Source organism: Dermacentor albipictus, chromosome 1 (assembly GCF_038994185.2).
Source record: "Dermacentor albipictus isolate Rhodes 1998 colony chromosome 1, USDA_Dalb.pri_finalv2, whole genome shotgun sequence".
NCBI lineage: Eukaryota > Metazoa > Arthropoda > Arachnida > Ixodida > Ixodidae > Dermacentor > Dermacentor albipictus.
In genome coordinates this window covers 126,448,832-126,470,104 of record NC_091821.1, presented here as the reverse complement: position 1 = coordinate 126,470,104, position 21,273 = coordinate 126,448,832, and positions in this window count along the sequence as shown.

Sequence of the window (21,273 nt, the reverse complement as noted above, 5' to 3'; positions counted from 1 at the left end):
AATAGAATGGTAGGGAGGAGGTAGGGAGGGAATGCATAGAATGGGGTTAGAACCAATGCAGTCACGAAACGAGCAAATAACAGCCTTACTAGTCTTTGCTCGCAGCTCTCACACATGGGAAGAGCGCAGGAGAGGGAACAAGGGACAGGTGGCGTAAGAAGGCAAGGAAACTCTACTATGCGCCATGCGCAAAACGCCTGCAACGCCGCCTGTCGCTGAGGCCGCGAAGCGTAAGCAGGCTCGGGCGAGCACTGTTCCGGTTAGCGCCTACGCTCGTGCCATTATGTTTGCGTTCTTGAACGTAATTTAAAGATACGACCTCACTTGCGGAAATAAGCGCGCGCAAGGCGGCGAGCTTATTTCGGCCGCACTTATGGTGTCGTCTTCTCGTCTCGTGTCCCGTCTACGTTTTGCGCTGTTGACACCACGGTAGAAAACCAACCAGCCCAAGCTGCTATTCTAGAGAATTATTGCGCCGCGAAAGCGCCTTTCGCGGCGTTCGTTCTTAGGCGCGCCGCCTGGCGCGCGCTCATTTCCGCAAGTGGGAACGCACCTTAAGGCTTCTGTCAGCCTTCAGCGATGTCTTGAAGGAAAGGCTGTGTATATGGGCGCTTTAACACGTGCAAAAACTCGTCAGGCACACACTTAGTTTCCGGTGCTACTTCGCGAGAAAGAGCGACGGCGATGGTGGATCGCGGCTGTTCGACGGGGAAGATAAGCAATCGCTCTTCGTTTACTGTAGTTTTAGAGCGATCACTGTGTTTTTATTTTTTGCTCGATGTGGCTGCACTTTAGAGAGCGCTTCCAAGTTAGAGTTTGTTCGATTATGGTGCATTGTATGGTGTTATAAGTGTCAGAACTACGACCTGATTGTGAGGCACGCCGTAGGGGGGGACTCCGGAAATTTGGGCCAGCTGGGGTTCTTTAACGTACACCTAAATGTAAGTACATGGGTGTTTGCGCACTTTGCCCCCATCGAAATGCGGCCGCCGTGGCCGGGATTTGGTCCCGCGACCTCGTGTTTAGCAGGCCAACACCATAGACATTAAGCAACCGCGGCGGGTCGTTTGAACTCGTTCGCCTCATCTACAGTCCATAAGATACGATAAACATCAGATTGTTACTGGTGAGACGCGATGCCCCCGTATGAAAAAAAAAGGTGCGAAAAGCTAAGCCAGAGAATGCGGAGCAAAGCTGTGAAGCACTCATTGTGTTTAGACCCTTTGAACAAAGGGCTCTGAGTTAAAAAGCAGGTGACGGCGTCTTCCAAAACATGTCACGCTATCACCCATACGTTGCACGGAATCGGCTGCTGCTCTAGCTATCGATGGCACTGCAATGCGCCTTGCGGCGTATAACGTTCGGTGTACGCTCGCCTCAGCCGCCTGCATGGTTACTGTACAACCTGACGTCTAGAGCATTAAAAGCGTTTGACCATTCAACCTTGTTTTGGATGCCTCCTAATATCACTTCGCGGCAATGGGAAACGCCTGAACTTCGAAGCCCTGATGTCTGCAACTACTGTATATTCACTTTACCCCACCTATATCATGCGTTCTGGTCACTTCTGTAACCTTCATGTTCTTTTTTGGTTTTCTTGCTAGTGGTGGTAGCGAGCGCATGTTCTCTTTCTCTTCATTTGCATGAAATGGGTCAATATATGTTCATGTTGCTTCACTGTAGTTGTCTCTGCTTTGAAAATGATTTCAATGTAGCACATGGTTTACAATAATTATTTATTGCCGTGCTTTGTCTTTGCTTTCAAACTGTTATTATTGCTTCAACGTACTCCTTTAACTAATTAAAGAGCGCTGCATTGGCTATTCACACTAGGGGCACTACAACAGGCGATACAACATGCGGTCTGCATTCCGCATTTTGGTGCGAGGGTGATACCAGTTGAAATGGTGGTGGCACAAAAAATAACATGATATAAAAGCAATATGCTCTTGACAGACCAGGAAGGCAAATTTTCAGCTATGGCGTCTTCCGATATCTCACTATCGTGCTCCTGGGAAATCATCGAAACGCTCTGTTTGTTTAAAAATGGAACATGTGAAATCCATAATGTGCAGACAGTGGTAAGACGCAAGCATGAAAACAATCAACCCTTAAGTAGTACCAGAGTCCTACATGTGCTATTTTTCTCAAGCTCATCGTACTGGTTTGCAAGTTTTACTATCACAGGCTTCTCACGTGGCCGCGCCTGCACGAACCATTCGCAGGCGCGGCGGCGTTCCCTTACCCTACTATAAAAATACACGGCATGTAAATGAAGCAAGTGTGTACATAAAGAACCTTGGTTCACGGGCCAATAGGCGAAACCATTAGCGGTCGGGGCGTTATAATGAAAGTGGCATATTGTCGGTGAGCCATTTCGTAGGCAAGCTTGTTGATGCTCATCTGCGGCAAACATTTGGCACTTAAGAAGTCAATGTCTTCCCACACAGCCGTGAAGTCGGGCACATGTCCACTATTGTACAGTGCGATTTCATTGCGCAGATTGACACCGCAGAATTGACTATCTGGGACGCGCACAAGCGGCAAATCGTACGCACACACTTCAATCATGCCTGCAGTGGAAGCAGGCGTCTCAGGCACGAGGCTTGCCTGCGGTTCCAACGGCCGCCGCTACGCGGCTTTCAGTGGCGCTCCTATTAAAGCCCCTTGATAATTTGAAAGCAGTGACTCTCCTCCTCGTGGCGCTTTCCTCCTCGATTCTCCACGTCCGCTGGCTGCGCACGGCACGCTTTTTCTCCTGGGCTCCTGCGGACGAACCGCAGCACTCTATGTAGGTGTGCTATTTTGGGCCAGTTGCTCGACCCAGTGGTGAAAATTTCGAGAAATGCTGATAACAGCATCGATCAGGCTGAAGGCCACGTTTATAAGGAGGTTGGTATTTTCTCAAAGCCATATGAACGGGTTATACTGATGTAAAAGGAGCTTTGAGGCGAGTTCTATACTCCAGACAATTTTTCTGGCACATGATGAGACGCTTTACTTTGTGCGTCTCATCTAGTATTGCTTGCGCAACATTCCTTTGTGTGTGGCTTATTAAGCGAAAGCCTTAGATCACTGTTTGAAGGTCGCGTTGTGAGCTATAAAAAATCACGTGACCGAAGGAAGGCCGGAAGCGAACCAGAGCATGTGCAGCCGTGTATAAGAAATGATTACTAATTAACAAAGTAATGATTGATTAATGATTCGATTAGGATGAAATAACGTTATTAACGATGACTAAGGGTAATTAAGTTGGATTAAAGTCGGTGGAGGTGGATTAGAGTGAATGAAGGGGGATAAAGGCACATTAGAGAGGAATATGGTGGATTAGGGGTATTAAAGTGATTGGAGAAGAATTGGGCTAGATAAAGGGAGGATTAAGGAGGATTAGGGCGGAATAAAGCCGATCGAGGTGGATTAGGGTGCATTAAGTTGAATTATTGTGAATTAAGGTGAATGAAGGAGGATTATGGGGGACAAAGCAGGACTAAAGTGCATTAAGCAGGATCACGGTGGATTAAAGTCGATGAAGATAGATTAGGGTGCATTAAGGAGAATTATCGTGGTTTAAGGTGAATGAAAAGGGATTAAGAAAGATGAACACGCATTAGGTAGGATTACGGTGAATTAAGGTTGATGAAAGAGGATGAAGGTTGATTATGGTGAACTATTATGGATTAAGGTACATTAAGGAGGTTTAATGCCAATTAAGGTGGATGAGGGGTTAGCTGGATTAAGTTTTAATACAGTAGGCTTTACAATCCTAATCCCCATTCATCAACCTTAATCCACTTTAATCCTCCTTAGCCCTTGTTCATGCACCTTAATCCTTCTTAATGCACCCTAATCCGCCCTAATCGGTCTTAATACTCCTTCATCAAGCCTAATTCACCATAATCCACCTTAATGCTCCTTCATCTACCTTAATCCTCTTTCATCCACCCTAATTGTTATTCATACACTTTAATTCACCTTAATCCTGTTTAATACATCTTAATACACCCTAATCCACCTCCACGCTCATCCACGTTAATCCACCCTAATGGACCATAATCCTCCTGCACCCACCTTAGTCCTCCCTAATCCTCGTTCGTACACCTTACACTTTAATATTTCTTAATACACTCTAATCCACCTTAATTTGGTCACTAATGAATCATTTGTTAATTTGGCTAATCATCTCTTATACAGGAGTGGAGATTCTGGACTTCCTTAGGTCACCTGATATTTTCTGTTCACAACGCCAGCTTGAAGCATAGAGATCTAAAGGCTTTCGCCTTAAAACTTAAAATAACGCAATGTGGACTAGCTAGCGCTCATCAGCTGCAAAACACGGATATACTTGGCACTATTTTTAAAGCGAAAGCTTTACTGGCCCTGAACTCGCGATTTTGCCGTGGCGGTGCTCCGAGGAGGCACATGACGTCACAACGCACACCTCGTCGCGGATATTTCTCTCTCTCTCTCTCGCTCCCTAGCCACTACTGCGGATGCGCCACTAGTAGCACCGAGCCACAGGCGTTCCGCCGCTGCGCAGTGCCGTGCCTTTCCGCCGCCGCCTTTTGGTATGACGCCACACCGCGTTCCTTGTCGTTGCGTTCACCTCCGTTGGCTTCTCCAGCTGTGTCACATGCCTGATAACATGTCGGAGGATTGAAAAGGAGAGCTCGCGTGCGCCGCAACCACAGTTGAGGTGGCAGTATGGACGGCGACAATTCTGATAAGCAGGAGGTGGCCTGGAATCGACATCGGAACGAGATAAAGAGGAAACGAATCGCCCAGGAAACAGATGAACAGCACGCCGAACGACTGGCTAAACGCCGCAACATAGCTAGACAACCATGCTATGCCTTAGCTTTCGCTACGAATATCCTGGCATAGTCGGGCTAAGTCACTGCCAATTTTTTTCATGGCTTGCATTCACTGTATCTGACTGACTCACAGATCGACGTAAGCTAGAAATAATAGCTCCACTACAAGCCGCTATATAAATTTTTAGTAAAACAGGCAGCGGATCGTAACAATCGCGAAAAGTGCGACCGAGAGGCTCTATCTTCGCGCATAATTGTTTACAGTGGAAAGCAGAATCTATAGTGCTGCGTTTCCCACTGAATAACAACAGTTGACGACGTGCGAGCTGATGGAGCCGCCGCTGAATATTAAGCATACGAGGACAACCGCATTCTTATGCAACGTACAAATTACCGCAACAAAAACGCTGATGAGCAGGCCGGAAGAATGAAAAAAAATTCAGCATTACGGGTTGCTTTTCTATAGCAATAAGGAAGATGCTTCAGCTCGCAAACAACGCTGTTCTTTGTCGCAACAGTTATTTCGGTCAATGTTATGCAACCACTGCTTCCTGCGCAAGACGTCACCCTTTCCTTGTGGTATCATAAAAACTGCATAACCATCTTCAGGCTTCTTGCTGCAGTTATATGCGCAACAGCATGACATAGCGCTAGCACATAGAGCAGGAAACTCAGCGTACAACGTTCGCTACGCCGACCTAAAGCGCCGATCCAACCGAGCTGAGAAGAAAAAATTGGAGGACGCTTAAGCTTCGCCTCAAGGGGCGAGGAGGAGGCGAGGAGGTCCTTTTGACTGCCCTTTTGATCGAATTATTTTACAGTTCTGTATTTTGTAAAGCTTGATGCCCGGGTGCCAGAAAAACTATGTTTAGAAAATCGTACCGCGAATTTTTTGGAGTACGAAAGCTAGCAAAATGTGCTTCCACGGAGCTTCGCAGTTACTTGTATTAATATGTACGCTGGTGCGGCACACCGCATGACACATGGAGACACCTCTTATTGTTGTCGCCTGAGTGATACTTTAATAGAGTTCAATGCTAGACATACAATAAGAACACGCTACATGTTTAGTTACGTATGGAAAATGTTCAGACTTGACTATCCTCCTATTTCAATCGTGGGCAGAGCTGCTGGAGTGCGTTTATACCCGTCGCCGTTCCATATTGCGGCTATCTCGAAGCTAAAAGCTTAGTGACGACATGCTAATAAGTTTCCCAATTCAATCAACTTGTTGCAACCTCTCGGGAAAGCGCGAAAACTTGCCACTCGTCTACAGCACATTCGCTATGCACTCTACAGCGCGATCCCACATATCAGCATGGCGCTGGACGATAGACGGCGCTGTGATCGAAAAAATAGCGGTGCCCTCAATAAAATGGTCTATACTCGCGGCCAACTTTGTGTGGCTATGAAGGGAAAGCTACAGGCGCGTCGCTGCTGCACATGTGTTACCGCGCCAAGTGGTCCTGTAGCTTTCGACAGTGCTTTTGGCTGCTCGGAACAGGCGCTGAATCGACGTAGCTTCCGCGGGTAATGCGTTTCGTGTTTCCCCAAACGCGGAAGGTAAAAGCCGCAAAATATGTAAACCTTTACACTCAGTGGTGTGTACTGTCTGATTTAACTGCTGCTAATAAGGTGTTTCTGTTTAGCCCTCCCGAGCTTAAAGTGACGTGGATTAAAAGGCGCGACTGTTTTCAGAAGCGCTCTCACTTGTGCGCGATTTGCCTTAAATTTAAATTCAAGGTACGGTTCGGCACGTCCCTGGTATTTTCCAAAAATAAACACCGTACTAATTGTCAAGTGGTCAACTAATGCAGGGCGTGCCGACGCAGAGACGCACTTAAACACTGTAATGTGCAGGCGGAAGTCGGCCGCACGTCAGATAAACACTTCTGTGCCCAGCGGATTAGCTTTGCGGCCATGGCGCTGCTCGATGCCGCGGGTTCAATACCGACCACGGCAGCCGCGTCTTGACGGGGGCGAAATACTGTATACGTACACGTTAACGAACTCCAGCGGGTTAAAATTAATATGCAGTCCGCCATTTGGCGGACCTAATAATCCGATTGCGGATTTGGCACCTACAGCGCCATAATTCAATTGAACTTTAAACCTTCTGCCACCATGCGATGTGCTGTGTGAGGCAATGACAATGCTAACCTTCTCGCAGGTTATGAATAATGGCGAGCAACGACGCGTCAAACACGCCTCGCTGTGTGTCCTGCGTGCTGCGCAAACAGCATTGGTGCATGCAAGGTAACGTTTAGCATCAACTCACCACTCTAGTCTTGCACTAACTAAACGCTGAATAAATTAAACATTCGCCGTCAACATCACCACTAATTATCGTCATTCAAAGCAAACAGCACAAAAAGCTTCGCTTACAATGATTGGCACAGTGCGTGCGATCCGCGCAATCTTTTCTTCTTCACAAGTCTTTAATGACAGATCAGTGCTCCTACTGGTGAATGCTTTCGACCGCATTCAATTATGTGAAGCAAAGCTTCCCACGCTAATGAACTGTCCTTAAGTTCGTTTCCTGAACCAGACTGTCACAAAAATTATATTTATTGGGTTCGTCTCTTTCAGACAGACTCGGTTTTGTGGTAGCAAAATGCGAACAAGAGACATCTTCTTTGTATGACTGTCTGGCTGTCTTGTCATGTCTCTTCCATTTATACGCTGCTCTTTACCCTAGAAAGACGGACAGTACCTACAAAGTGATTGAGCCTAGTTCCTTTTTTGTCATGAACAACAAGCCTCTAAAAAGAAGGTTGAAAGAAAATTACTGGAAACTGAGACGCTCGATCAATAATACACGTTTGAGGCCAATTTCAGCAATAATGATTCTTATTATTCTTTGCAAAGATCAAAGTACCTTTATTAAAATATGAGAAGTAGTGCTCCATGCCATTAGTACTTTCATTTTTCTGAAAGAGGATCTTTTTCAAGTGACCTACGAGGCAAAAAGCTAGTGAAGAATATACAATCAGATCATGAGACTTCAGATGAAGCTACTGAAAGTCGAGGCCACCGAGGCTGAAAGTTTTTTTTCTTTGTTAACTGACAGCCGAAATTTGCGGCTTGTTCTTGCAGAGAATATATTTCCTGCCCCAGTGGATTGAGATTGGTCAAGAAGGCTCTGCTTTGACCTACTCTCCGAGGGAAAAATACTCTTAAGGGGCTCCGACCATTCCACGAAAATCCTTTCATATAATTAAAGTTTATCTCTCTTCCCTTTCTCTCTCTCTCTCTCTTTTAGACGTGACTGAAGTCCAAATCTGGGACTTATGCTGCAAACAGCAAGTTCAGTGTACGAGATAACTACTATAATTCTTGGTGACGCGTGCTACATTCCTTCTGTTTTGGTACGCGGGAAACCCCAGGGGCTTATCGAAGTCACTGCACCATTGCATACCATTGAATCACTTATTTTGTGGAAATTGGCTCCACAACGTCAGGCTTTCCATACTACTAACGACAACATTTGTGATTTTACAAAGATTTGACAATGAACATGCTGCTTGCCCATCAAACTAATTTTTCGTTTGCTTCAGTTGAATCGCTATGTACACTGAACTATTTGAGAGACGATAGATGCAGAAAGAAAAATGGGAAAAGACAATGTACCCGAACACGGTTCTAATATACAGAGCTCTATAAAGTTTAATGCGGCAAATATTATCTAATGATGGTGACTGTCTTCTTGACTATGCAACTCTGCGTGGCAACTGGGGTCGGAAACCTTGAAATCCGCATCCTTATCCATTCCACTAATAAAGAATCCTTCAGTAGTCGATATCGAAGCCCCGACAGCGGTGAAGACCGCCTTCTGGTCTAGTGCCAGATATCTGTAACATCTATGAAATACCCTATAATGCGCGCGGTTTTATTGCGATAGCAATTATACGGACACTCAAGGCGCATTTTCGCCGTCGCCGTGACCGTGATGTTTCGTATAAAGTACAAGGGCGGAACACTGTCGCCGCGCCTCGTATGCTGCATGTTCGAGTGCAAGCGCATGAAGGAAGCCGACGATCGCGGGTCAATTTGGCCCGCACGAACGAAGAAAGCGGAGAGCATACGCGCCGTTTTCCTTCGCGCGAAAGGCCATGGGGGATGGGACGGTGGGAGGGGCGGCGACGTTGTGCTCCGGCAGCAACTGCCCATTTCGCAACTGGGTGCAAATAAAGTCCCTCAATCATTTAAAAGTACCGCCAGGCTTTGATCCAGCCGACAACGCCCGCGATAGGCTGATCGGTGACATGTGACCTTGCTCAGCCCCTTTGCCGCCATGAAAGTTCCTGCGCGCCGGGCGAAGTGCGCGCGTTTAGCCTGTTGTGCTATGCACATCGCTACGATAATTTCGTTCCGGGAGGTCCGAAATGCCTTGTTGCTGTGCGGTTGGGTGCCGAAACCGGACGAAGGATGGCAAGAAGTTATTTTGCATCGCGCGCGGCAACCAGAACCTAACCAGACGAAAAGTATGGTTACACAGAATTGCACGGACGGACTTTGAACCGTCGGTAACAGCGCGACTATGCGAGGCAAGTAACATACAACAATACAAAGGTGCGATAGAAAGTATACACGTGCGTGTGTCGAGCGGTGATAGTATTTCACTCGCGTGCATGAATGTTGAGGGCCAAAGTTTGTGGAGATTATTTATTTTAGTTCGCTATGAGCCCGCTGAATAGATCCGTATGACCTAGGATGCGAAGGACCGAAATGCCTTGTTGCTGTGCGGATGGGTGCCGAGATCAGACGGAGGACGAAAAGAAGTTATTTTGCATCCCGCGCAGCAAACAAAACCTAACCAGAAGGTAATTCTGGTTGCATAGAAATGGACGGAAAGACCGAACCGTCGGTATATAACTGCATGACTATGCGAGGAAAGTAACGTAGAGCGATACAAAGGTGCGAGAGAAAGTATAGACCTGTGTGTGCAGAGCTGCAGTATTATTTCATTCGCGCGCATGTCTTGACGGCCGAAGTTTGTGGAGATTACTGATTTTAGGGCATTACGAGCCCGTTGACTTAGCAAGTGCAGTATGACCTAACATGCAAGTAAATAGTGGGCCAGAAACGCATTAACTCGCTGACAAATATCCGCATTGCGTTACGTGCGAAAAAAAATAAAATTCAGCAGCGAATTCTACTTTTACACTTTCCTGTGTGTTTGTGCGCGCCTTGTTAACTGCGCTTTACAACATGTCCAAAAAGTAATTTCCAATATCCTAATCGTATCTTGTGCATTGCATATGTGAATAAATATATTGCTAAGTGCCTGCATTATTCTATTTTTAAAAACGAATACTGCATAGCCAGAGCTACTGGCCGTCAAATAATAAAGCGTAATACAGTATACCAAAGTACATTACATACAGCTGCGAGCTCGTTCCAAGTTTCCCTTACACTCGAAGATGTTTCAGTAATCGGATAGGCCATTTTACTGATGAAAAACACACAACTGCAAATGAACATAAGAAAAACGCCACAAGCGATACACGGATTGCCAGCAAACCACAGTGCAGTAATAACTGGGCCAATCCGCGTGCGTTTCGTATAAGGGCCCTGTAATTCTTACGAGGCTTTAGCGGTGCTCGGAGGCGAAAAGGGATAAACACAACAATGCGCGTCATGATTCGAGTTTACGCGGCGACGTCGCATGGTTCACGAGAACAGTCAACCGCATTCACACACGCGCACACACTACGCTTGATATTGGTGTGCCGCGAGATAAGATCGCGCTGGCAGCCCCAACACGATCAAGGAGCCACGCTGACACGATCCATACCGCCTCTTCATCATGTCACGACAGTTGCACTGGCTCGTAGCATTGAACCACAAGACACAGCAGTCGTCGTGTAATCGCTACACGACAGACACACTCAGCGGCAAGAAGGCTGTTGTCGCACTCGTTTCCACACACACACAGCATGTTGTTTAGTTGCCGTGAGGTTTCCGCGCTTTGAGAATCGCACGTTTGAGCGACGTTATGCCGAAAGTTTTTCGGTCCAAGCGACTGTCAGCCTTCATTTTTACACGACTTCTTCGTTCAATGCAACCGCTATGTGTGCGCAGCACACTTACATTCAAAAGATTTCACAGATCATACGGGATTCCACCGGATTAAAAAAAAAAAGAATCCGCTTGTTGATAAAATTGCACAAACAGGCCTGGAGTGTGGCCTGATCCCGGTGGCCAGAACCGGTAACGCCAGAGCAGGATTGGCCACCCTGGTGCAGTACTTGGCCACAACCTCCTATATGAACACAACAATCAAACCCCGCCCCTCAGTCCCCAGCAGCTGCGCAGCAACTGACCAGGACGGCGGTCAGACCTGCGACGCAGCAGAGGGTGCTAAGAATCACTGGCTCCGGACAGGCCGCCATTGGAATATGAACCTGGCAACGTTTAACGCTAGAACGTTATCTAGTGAGGCGAGTCTAGCAGTGCTATTGGAGGAATTAGAGGGCAGTAAATGGGATATAATAGGGCTCAGTGAAGTTAGGAGGCCAAAAGAAGCATATACAGCGCTAAAAAGCGGGCACGTCCTGTGCTACCGGGGCTTAGCGGAGAGACGAGAACTAGGAGTCGGATTCCTGATTAATAAGAATATAGCTGGTAATATACAGGAATTCTATAGCATTAACGAGACGGTGGCAGGTCTTGTGAAACTTAATAAGAGGTACAAAATGAAGATTGTACAGGTCTACGCCCCTACATCCAGTCATGATGACCAGGAAGTCGAAAGCTTCTATGAAGACGTGGAATCGGCAATGGGTAGAGTGAAAACTAAATACACTATACTAATGGGCGACTTTAATGCGAAGGTAGGTAAGAAGCAGGCTGGAGACAAGGCAGTGGGGGAATATGGCATAGGCACTAGGAATAGCAGGGGAGACTTATAAGTAGAGTTTGCGGAACAGAAGAATATGAGGATAATGAATACCTTCTTCCGCAAGCGGGATAGCCGAAAGTGGACGTGGATCTCGCCCGGCGAGACAAGAAATGAAATAGACTTCATACTCTGCGCTAACCCTGGCATCATACAAGATGTGGACGTGCTCAGCAAGGTGCGCTGCAGTGACCATACGATGGTATGAACTCGAATTAGCCTAGACCTGAGGAGGGAACGGAAGAAACTGATACAAAAGAAGCCGATCAACGAGTTAGCGGTGAGAGGGAAAATAGAGGAATTCCAGATCAAGCTGCAGAACAGGTATTCGGCTTTAACTCAGGAAGAGGACCTTAGTGTTCAAGCAATGAACGACAATCTTGTGGGCATCATTAAGGAGTGTGCAATGGAAGTCCGTGGTAACTCCGTTAGGCAGGATACCAGCAAACTATCGCAGGAGACGAAATATCTGATCAAGAAACGCCAATGTTTGAAAGCATCTAACCCTACAGCTAAAATAGAACTGGCAGAACTTTCGAAGTTACTCAACAAGCGTAAGACTGCTGACATAAGGAAGTATAATATGGATAGAATTGAACATGCTCTCAGGAACGGAGGAAGCCTAAAAGCAGTGAAGAAAAAAAATAGGAATTGGCAAGAATCAGATGTATGCGTTAAGAGACAAAGCCGGCAATATCATTACTAATATGGATGAGATAGTTCAAGTGGCTGAGGAGTTCTATAGAGATTTATATAGTACCAGTGGCACCCACGACGATAATAGAGGTATTCGAAATCCCAAAGGTAACGCCGGAAGAAGTAAAGAAAGCCTTGGGAGATATGCAAAGGGGGAAGGCAGCTGGGGAGGATCAGGTAACAGCAGATTTGTTGAAGGATGGTGGACAGATTGTTCTAGAGAAACCGGCCACCCTGTATACGCAATGCCTCATGACCTCGAGCGTACCGGAATCTTGGAAGAACGCTAACATAATCCTAATCCATAAGAAAGGGGACGCCAAAGACTTGAAAAATTATAGACCGATCAGCTTACTGTCCGTTGGCTACAAACTATTTACTAAGGTAATCGCAAATAGAATCAGGAACACCTTAGACTTCTGTCAAGCAAAGGACCAGGCAGAAATCCGTAAAGGCTACTCAACAATAGATCATATTCACACTATCAATCACGTGATAGAGAAATGTGCGGAATATAACCAACCTTTATATATAGCTTTCATTGATTACGAGAAAGCGTTTGATTCTTTCGAAACCTCAGCAGTCATGGAGGCATTACGGAATCAGGGTGCAGACGAGCCGTATGTAAAAATACTGAAAGATATCTATAGCGGCTCCACAGCCACCGTAGTCCTCCATAAATAAAGCAACAAAATCCCTATAAAGAAAGGCGTCAGGCAGAGAGATACGATCTCTCCAATGCTATTCACAGCGTGTTTACAGAAAGTATTCAGAGACCTGGGTTGGAAAGAATTGGGGATAAAAGTTAATGGAGAATACCTTAGTAACTTGCGATTCGCTGATGATATTGCCTTGCTTAGTAACTCAGGGGACCAATTGCAATGCATGCTCACTGACCTGGAGAGGCAAAGCAGAAGAGTGGGTCAAAAATAATCTGCAGAAAACTAAAGTAATGCTTAACAGTCTCGGAAGAGAACAGCAATTTACAATAGGCAGCGAGGCACTGGAAGTCGTAAGGGAATACATCTACTCAGGGCAGGTAGTGACGGCGCATCCGGATCATGAGACGGAAATAATCAGAAGAATAAGAATGGGCTGGGGTGCGTTTGGCAGGCATTCTCAGATCATGAACAGCAGGTTGCCATTGTCCCTCAAGAGAAAAGTAGCTGTGTCTTACCAGTACTCACCTGCGGGGCAGAAACCTGGAGGCTTACGAAAAGGGTTCTACTCAAATTGAGGACGACGCAACGAGCTATGGAAAGAAGAATGATAGGTGTAACGTTAAGGGATAAGAAAAGAGCAGATTGGGTGAGGGACCAAACGCGAGTTAGTGACATCTGAGTTGAAATCACGAAAAAGAAATGGGCATGGGCAGGACATGTAATGAGGAGGGAAGATAACCGATGGTCATTAAGGGTTACGGAATGGATTCCAAGGGAAGGGAAGCGTAGCAGAGGGCGGCAGAAAGTTAGGTGGGCGGATGAGATTAAGAAGTTTGCAGGCACGGCATGGCCACAATTAATACATGACCGGGGTTGTTGGAGAAGTATGGGAGAGGCCTTTGCCCTGCAGTGCGCGTAACCAGGCCGATGATGATGATGACGGGATTAAGCGCAAGCAATCGCCAAGGCTCGCGCGGTGATTGAGCGCAAACCAACGAAATATAAACACGCGGATTCGAGGCGATCCAGCCTCATTACGCTCTCTTGAGCTATTTTCTTGGAGCGCTCATTTGAAATTAAAGGTCAAAATTTAGCAGTTCGGGTGCTTCTTTCGTTTTTCGCCACAGTCAGGCACCAGTAGGTTTTATTTCCGCGCGTATGCAGATATTTTTTCACCTCCCGAATGCCGCGGCTTAGCGTGGGTGCCGTCTGCTACAGGAGCTTCCTAGGTGGCGCGCGCGGCAGATGTCGCTACCTTGAAAATTATAGAGGGACCTTAGGTGCAAGGGGAACTGACGACCGCGGCATAGCCGAGCGGGCAGGCCGCGCGGAAGGGAGGGGGCGCTTTCGACTCCGCCAACAAGTGCGTAGTTCACACGGCCGCGCGCGGTCGCGCGTGTCGTATCTTGAAAGGGGTATGTAGACGGCTCATACCTTCGTGCGTCCTGTGTTCCCGCCGCTCTTGCGTTGAAGGGATAGACAGCACGAAGGTCACTTCGCTCGCTGCGTCTGCCACGCATGCTCACACCAGCGTTTTGACAGCGAGTGCCCGCGCTCGTCGAGTGTTATGTGTTCATGGTTGCTTATGCGCGCTAACACCATGCTTGTTAATTTACTTAGTAAGCAAATGTTTCCAAATTTGTAGGGCCGATAAACCTAATATCCTTAGTTTGTATAATTGTCTACTAATTTGCTATCGCAATCGATGCTTGGCCTTTCGGGTGAAACTGCGACCTTTCTTGAGTTACGAGTACAAGACCGGTCAGCTTCCGTTTCGATTTATTCAATGCTGACGTCATCCACGCAACTTCACGCGGTCATTCAAAAGCATGAATAGAAAGAAAGAAAGAAAAAACAAGATCACGTGGGGCGTTCTCTGTGCACTGCAATGAAATATATGGTCTATCGCCGAAGAGCGCGCAGGCCTCTCATATTCTAAAAATGGCTTCTCTATGGCCCGTTTAATTGTAGCGTACCCATGGTAGCGTTTGTTAAAGCTTTTGTTACGGGTGGACCGAGTAGGCGCAACATGCAGTTTTAAGCGCGACAATTCCGAGACGTTCTGAATGTATGGAGAAGCATGCTGCACTCAACCTCGCTCAGGGAACTGCCGTGTTATGACACTCACATAGCTGACATGAAGACTGACATGAACGCTCCATCGATACGTGCACGACAATTTCATAATGGTTTCAAAGCAATAAACATCCGCGCTTTCTGTGGTACTCGCATTAGGATCTTTTTGTTTTATTTTTTTAGTCTGTTCAGTTTAATACTCCTTGATGTGTCGTTTCAGCCTTATGCCGCGTGATGCTATAAGCTGTCTGGTGTTAGCGGTTTATTTGTTCTTGTTCTTGTTCTTGTTCTTGTTACTGCATTGGGAACGTACTCAGCATATTTTCATTTTTCCTAAGTCCCAAGGATATAAGGATATATCATGCCATGCTGAATAGGTTAGTTCTCGGTCAGATCACCAAACCGAATTAACATCGTGCTTATAAACCGTATTAACTAATTATTTATTTAGGTTTTACGTTCCAACACCACCATCTGATTATGAGGCATGCCGTAGTGGAGGGCTCCGGAAATTTGGACCACCACGGCTTCTTTAACGTGCACCTAAATCGAAGTACACGTGTGTTTTCGCATTTCATCATCATCATCATCTTCATCAGCCTGGTTACGCCCACTGCAGGGCAAAGGCCTCTCCCATACTTCTCCAACAACCGCGGTCATGTACTAATTGTCGCCATGCCATCCCTGCAAACCTCTTTATCTCATCCGCCCACCTAACTTTCGGCCGCCCCCTGATACGCTTCCCTTCTCTTTGACTCCAGTCCGTAACCCTTAATGACCATCGCTGACCTTCCATCCTCATTACATGTCCTGCCCATGCCCATTTCTTTTTCTTGATTTCAACTAAGATGTCATTAACTCGCGTTTGTTCCCTCACCCAATCTGCTCTTTTCTTATCCCTTAACGTTACACCTATCATTCTTCTTTCCATAGCTCGTTGCGTCGTCCTCAATTTGAGTAGAACCCTTTTCGTAAGCCTCCAGGTTTCTGCCCCGTAGGTGAGTACTGGTAAGACACAGCTATTATACACTTTTCTCCTGAGGGATAATGGCAACCTGCTGTTCATGATCTGAGAATGCCTGCCAAACGCACCCCAGCCCATTCTTATTATTCTGATTATTTCCGTCTCATGATCCGTATCCGCCGTCACTATCTGCCCTAAGTAGATGTATTCCCTTACCACTTCCAGTGCCTCGCTACCTATTGCAAATTGCTGTCCTCTTCCGAGACTGTTAAACATTACTTTAGTTTTCTGCAGATTAATTTTTTGACCCACTCTTCTGCTTTGCCTCTCCAGGTCGGTGAGCATGCATTGCAATTGGTCTCCTGAGTTACTAAGCAATACAATATCATCAGTGAATCGCAAGTTACTAACGTATTCTCCATTAACTTTTATCCCCAATTCTTCCCAATCCAAGTCTCTCAATACCTCCTGTAAACAGGCTGTGAATAGCATTGGAGAGATCGTATGTCCCTGCCTGACGCCTTTCTTTATTGGGATTTTGTTGCTTTCTTTATGAAGGACTACGGTGGCTGTGGAGCCGCTATAGATATCTTTCAGCATTTTTACATACGGCTGGTCTACACCCTGATTCCGCAATGCCTCCATGACTGCTGAGGTTTCGACAGAATCAAACGCTTTCTCGTAATCAATGAAAGCTATATATAAGGGTTGGTTATATTCCGCACCTTTCTGTATCACCTGATTGATAGTGTGAATATGGTCTATGGTTGAGTAGCCTTTACGGAATCCTGCCTGGTCCTTTGCTTGACAGAAGTCTAAGGTGTTCCTGATTCTATTTGCGATAACCTTAGTAAATAGTTTGTAGGCAACGGACAGTAAGCTGATCGGTCTATAATTTTTCAAGTCTTTGGCATCCCCTGTCGTATGGATTAGGATTATGTTGGCGTTCTTCCAAGATTCCGGTACGCCCGAGGTCATGAGGCATTGCGTATACAGGGTGGCCAGTTTCTCTAGAACAATCCGCCCACCATCTTTCAACAAATCTGCTGTTACCTGATCCTCCCCAGCTGCCTTCCCCCTTTTCATATCTCCCAAGGCTTTCCTTACTTCTTCCGGCGTTGCCTGTGGGATTTCGAATTCCTCTAGACTATTTTCTCTTCCATTACCGTCGTGGGTGGCACTGGTACTGTATAAATCTCTATAGAACTCCTCAGCCACTTGAACTATCTCATCCATATTAGTAATGATATTGCCGGCTTTGTCTCTTAACGCATACATCTGATTCTTGCCTATTCCGAGTTTCTTCTTCACTGTGGCTTCCTCCGTTCCTGAGAGCGTGTTCAATTCTATCCATATTATACTTCCTTATGTAAGCTGTCTTACGCTTTTTGATTAACTTCGAAAGTTCTGCCAGTTCTATTCTAGCTTTAGGGTTAGAGGCTTTCATACATAGGCGTTTCTTGATCAGATCTTTCGTCTCCTGCGATAGTTTACTGGTATCCTGCCTAACGGAGTTACCACCGACTTCCATTGCACACTCCTTAATGATGCCCACAAGATTGTCGTTCATTGCTTCAACACTAAGGTCCTCTTCCTGAGTTAAAGCGGAATACCTGTACTGTAGCTTGATCTGGAATTCCTCTATTTTACCTCCTACCGCTAACTCATCCCCGCATCCAAATGCCGCCACCATCAACCATAGTAAGCTAACCATATCAAGCTAAAAGGCAATGAAGCCAACGAACACATAAGACAAAGGAAATGTCAGTGCTACTTGAAATGTAGAATTTGAACTGCTGTGTAAACTTACGAGAAGCTTGGCAATTTTAAAAAAACGAGCAAGCGTCTGATAGAGCAGTGACAGCTCTCTTCAGCCTTCCAGTTTCGCTTCTCAGTTTTAGTTTCGGTCTTACAGCAGCGTAAGCGTTTTCCAAGTCTGGAAGCGGGTAGGATCTCTTCGGGTGACCGTCATCAGTTATCGCATTGAGATCTGCTGTCTGATTGTTTGGTTAAATGGTCCCTAACAATTAAGATGCCGTCAGAAACTTTGGTTACACACTGGAAGTCGTAAAACGCCGTCGAGAGAACACTTCAGTGCAAGTGTTTTACAAAAAAGAAAGAAATATTTATAGCAGCCGAGATAAAAGGCAAAGGAAATGTCGTAAAGCGATGCTACGAGGAGTCGAGCAACCTTCCTTGCTGCAAAGGCTAGCTCCCACGGGTATTGCGGTGATTAGTTCAGTTGCGATAATATATATATATATATATATATATATATATATATATATATATATATATATATATATATATATATATATATATATATATATATATATATATATATATATATACTACGTTCTTTCATAGCGCTATGCCGAGGCGCTCTCCCGTCAAATGACTGCAGCATCATTGTCAGCATCACGGTGACAACTGGGCGTGTAATTTGACGGAATAAATTTTGGGCTACAGAAATCTTTTAATTCAACTTTAGTCCTCCGTTTAAAACAAAACTGTCTGGACAGAAGTTTAGGTGTACTTTATTGTCTTCCTCCTGCACACAGAGTTGAGAATTTGGTGAAACAGGAGTGCATTGAAAAGCGTAACAGATGCTCAGACAGACCAATTGCTAGCCAAGCATGTCAGGCTAAATCCACTTGGTGCCATGACCGCCTAGGTTAATCTTACGATATAACATAACTGTCTAAATGCACGCTTAATCTAATATATTTACTTTTTTTAGCTATCGTACCAACTCCAATGTAAAGGTAATCACCAAATTAAAAGTAAGGTGATTACCTCTTCTATTAAGACATACAAAGAGTCTACTTGCAGGCTCAGATCACATCAGAACAAATCAGTAGCATCGGGATATTGGTAATGCCTACGTTTTTTCCGCACCAGTTAATGCTTGGGTGGTGCGTCCTTCGATAGCAATTGAAATTCCGCGCACGTGCGAACAAAGTGGCAGAATAAAAGCCATTGAATGCTCTTTATCCAAAAATCGATACAAAACGTGGTTCAAATACGCGTGCAGGGCAGGCAAACAATTCCTCTGAATCCGTTTGGTGTAGATGCCACTGTACACCGCCATTCAATTCAATTCGCTTTACATCTCAGAAAGAAACAAAAATAGAAACACTTGCGGGAGGGGAAAGCTCATATCTACAGCTCGATAGGACTGGGAATATGTATAATGCATTTTCATAATGAATACCCATGAATATGCATATTCATAATGCAATATACTCGATTATGCATAAATTCGAAATAGAAACGAATTCACTGACCGCTACATACTTAGCTTCGACCTGTGTTTAGAAATGATACAATCAATTAAAGATTGTCCTAGTACATCAAATTCTCAATTCTTCAAAAAAAAAAGAGAAGCATTTCTGATGATAGGAGGAGGAAAGAAAGAAACAAGCCAAAACATTTTAAGTAATAATTTACTGAGAGATGCCACATACAAAATGCACCTTTATGTTTAACCGTGTCGGGATTGGGGAGGAGCGATCCCGTAGACAACGAACAAGTACCCCAACTACGGAAGCGGCTTTTTTTACACATAATAATGACATGCTGATCCAATCTCGGGCGAGTAGAAAAGGTGACACGAAGAATTTTGTGTTCACTGGCAATATCAGTTTTCTGACTAGCGTAAGTAAGCGTCTGTGTTTGGTAAAAATTCTCATTTATAACTGGAAAAAGTATGGCTCTTGATTTCAGTGGATTATTTTGATTAATTTTCCATTGCGCCAAATATATAACTTCTGCAGTGACATGTTGTAGCTAATAATAAAGTTCCCTACATTTGGGTTTCAGAGGAGCATGCAGGTGTTACCCGCATATGTCACAAAGTTAGCGGTGTTATCAATATTACGAATGTAGTTAATAGGAATGTTAAATAATAACAAGCCTAATACGCTCCCTTCAGGGACGTCACCTAAAACAGGTAACAAGAAGTACGACGTAAATTACCTGAGTGAACACATTGTAATTGCTTGCATAATTTTTCTTAACAATGTCGCTGGTGCACCATCAATTTCGTACATGTACAGCTTGTGCAATAAAAGTTCATGATTTAAGCAGTCAAAGGCAATGCTGAAATTTACAAGAAGGCCTGCTGGGAAGAAATTTTTATCGACATTTTGGAGTATTAGTATTTTTTGTCACTAACACTTTTAAGGTAACTTGCCTTTACTGAAACCTAACTGGGAATCAGTTATTGCATTTAGTAAAGAAAAATAACAACAAACAAGAAAATATTTTTTTTCAATCATTCTTCAGAAAATAAGAATGGTGGATATAGGCCAGCAATTTTGGACGTTATTTGTATCACCTAGCTTAAATACGACAGTTACACTATCTTTTTCTTTATTTAGTAAGGAGGCACTCCTGAATCGAAATTTTGATTGAATATATGAGAAAGTGCGTATAAAGGTCCGCAAGCTTTTCAAGCATAATATTCACCTGGAGTTTTGATAAAAATCGACTTTTATTACATCTTCTCCTGCCACTTTTCCATGGATCATGTCTTGCAAGGCTTGCCTAACTTCATCGCTTCCTATAAAAGGAGCTTCTGCACCCTGTTCATTACTACTTCGAATGAAGTCAGCGTGGCTGCTCTGGGTACTGTACACGTCAGTATAGAATTTTTCCGCTGCTTTTACTACATTATCGAAATTGCTGATGACATTGCCCTGCTTATCTTTTACTGTGCACCAACTTGCGTTGTGCTATACAAACTTTCTTCTCACTGATTCAATGCTGCGGCCATTTATTACTGTTTTCTCAATCTCTGCTACGTTATAATTTCGAATATTCCTTACCTCCTGGTTGGTGACCTGTTTTGAAATATCAGCGAATTCTATTTCATCTATTGAGTTAGACATTTTTATGCTTTGTTGTTTCTTCATTACGTCCTTTATTAGGTCCTTCTTTATTAGGCATTCGGTTCAGTAGATATACGAAGTCATTAAGGCATTGCGTAATCAAGGAGTATAGGAGGCATAGGTGAATATCTTAGAAAATATCTACAAAGTTTACACAGCTATCTTGGTTCTCCACAACAAAAATAGAAAATTGCCTATCCAGAAAACGGTCAGGCTAGGAGACACAGACTCTCCAATGCTATTCATTGTATGCTTAGAAGAAATATGTTCG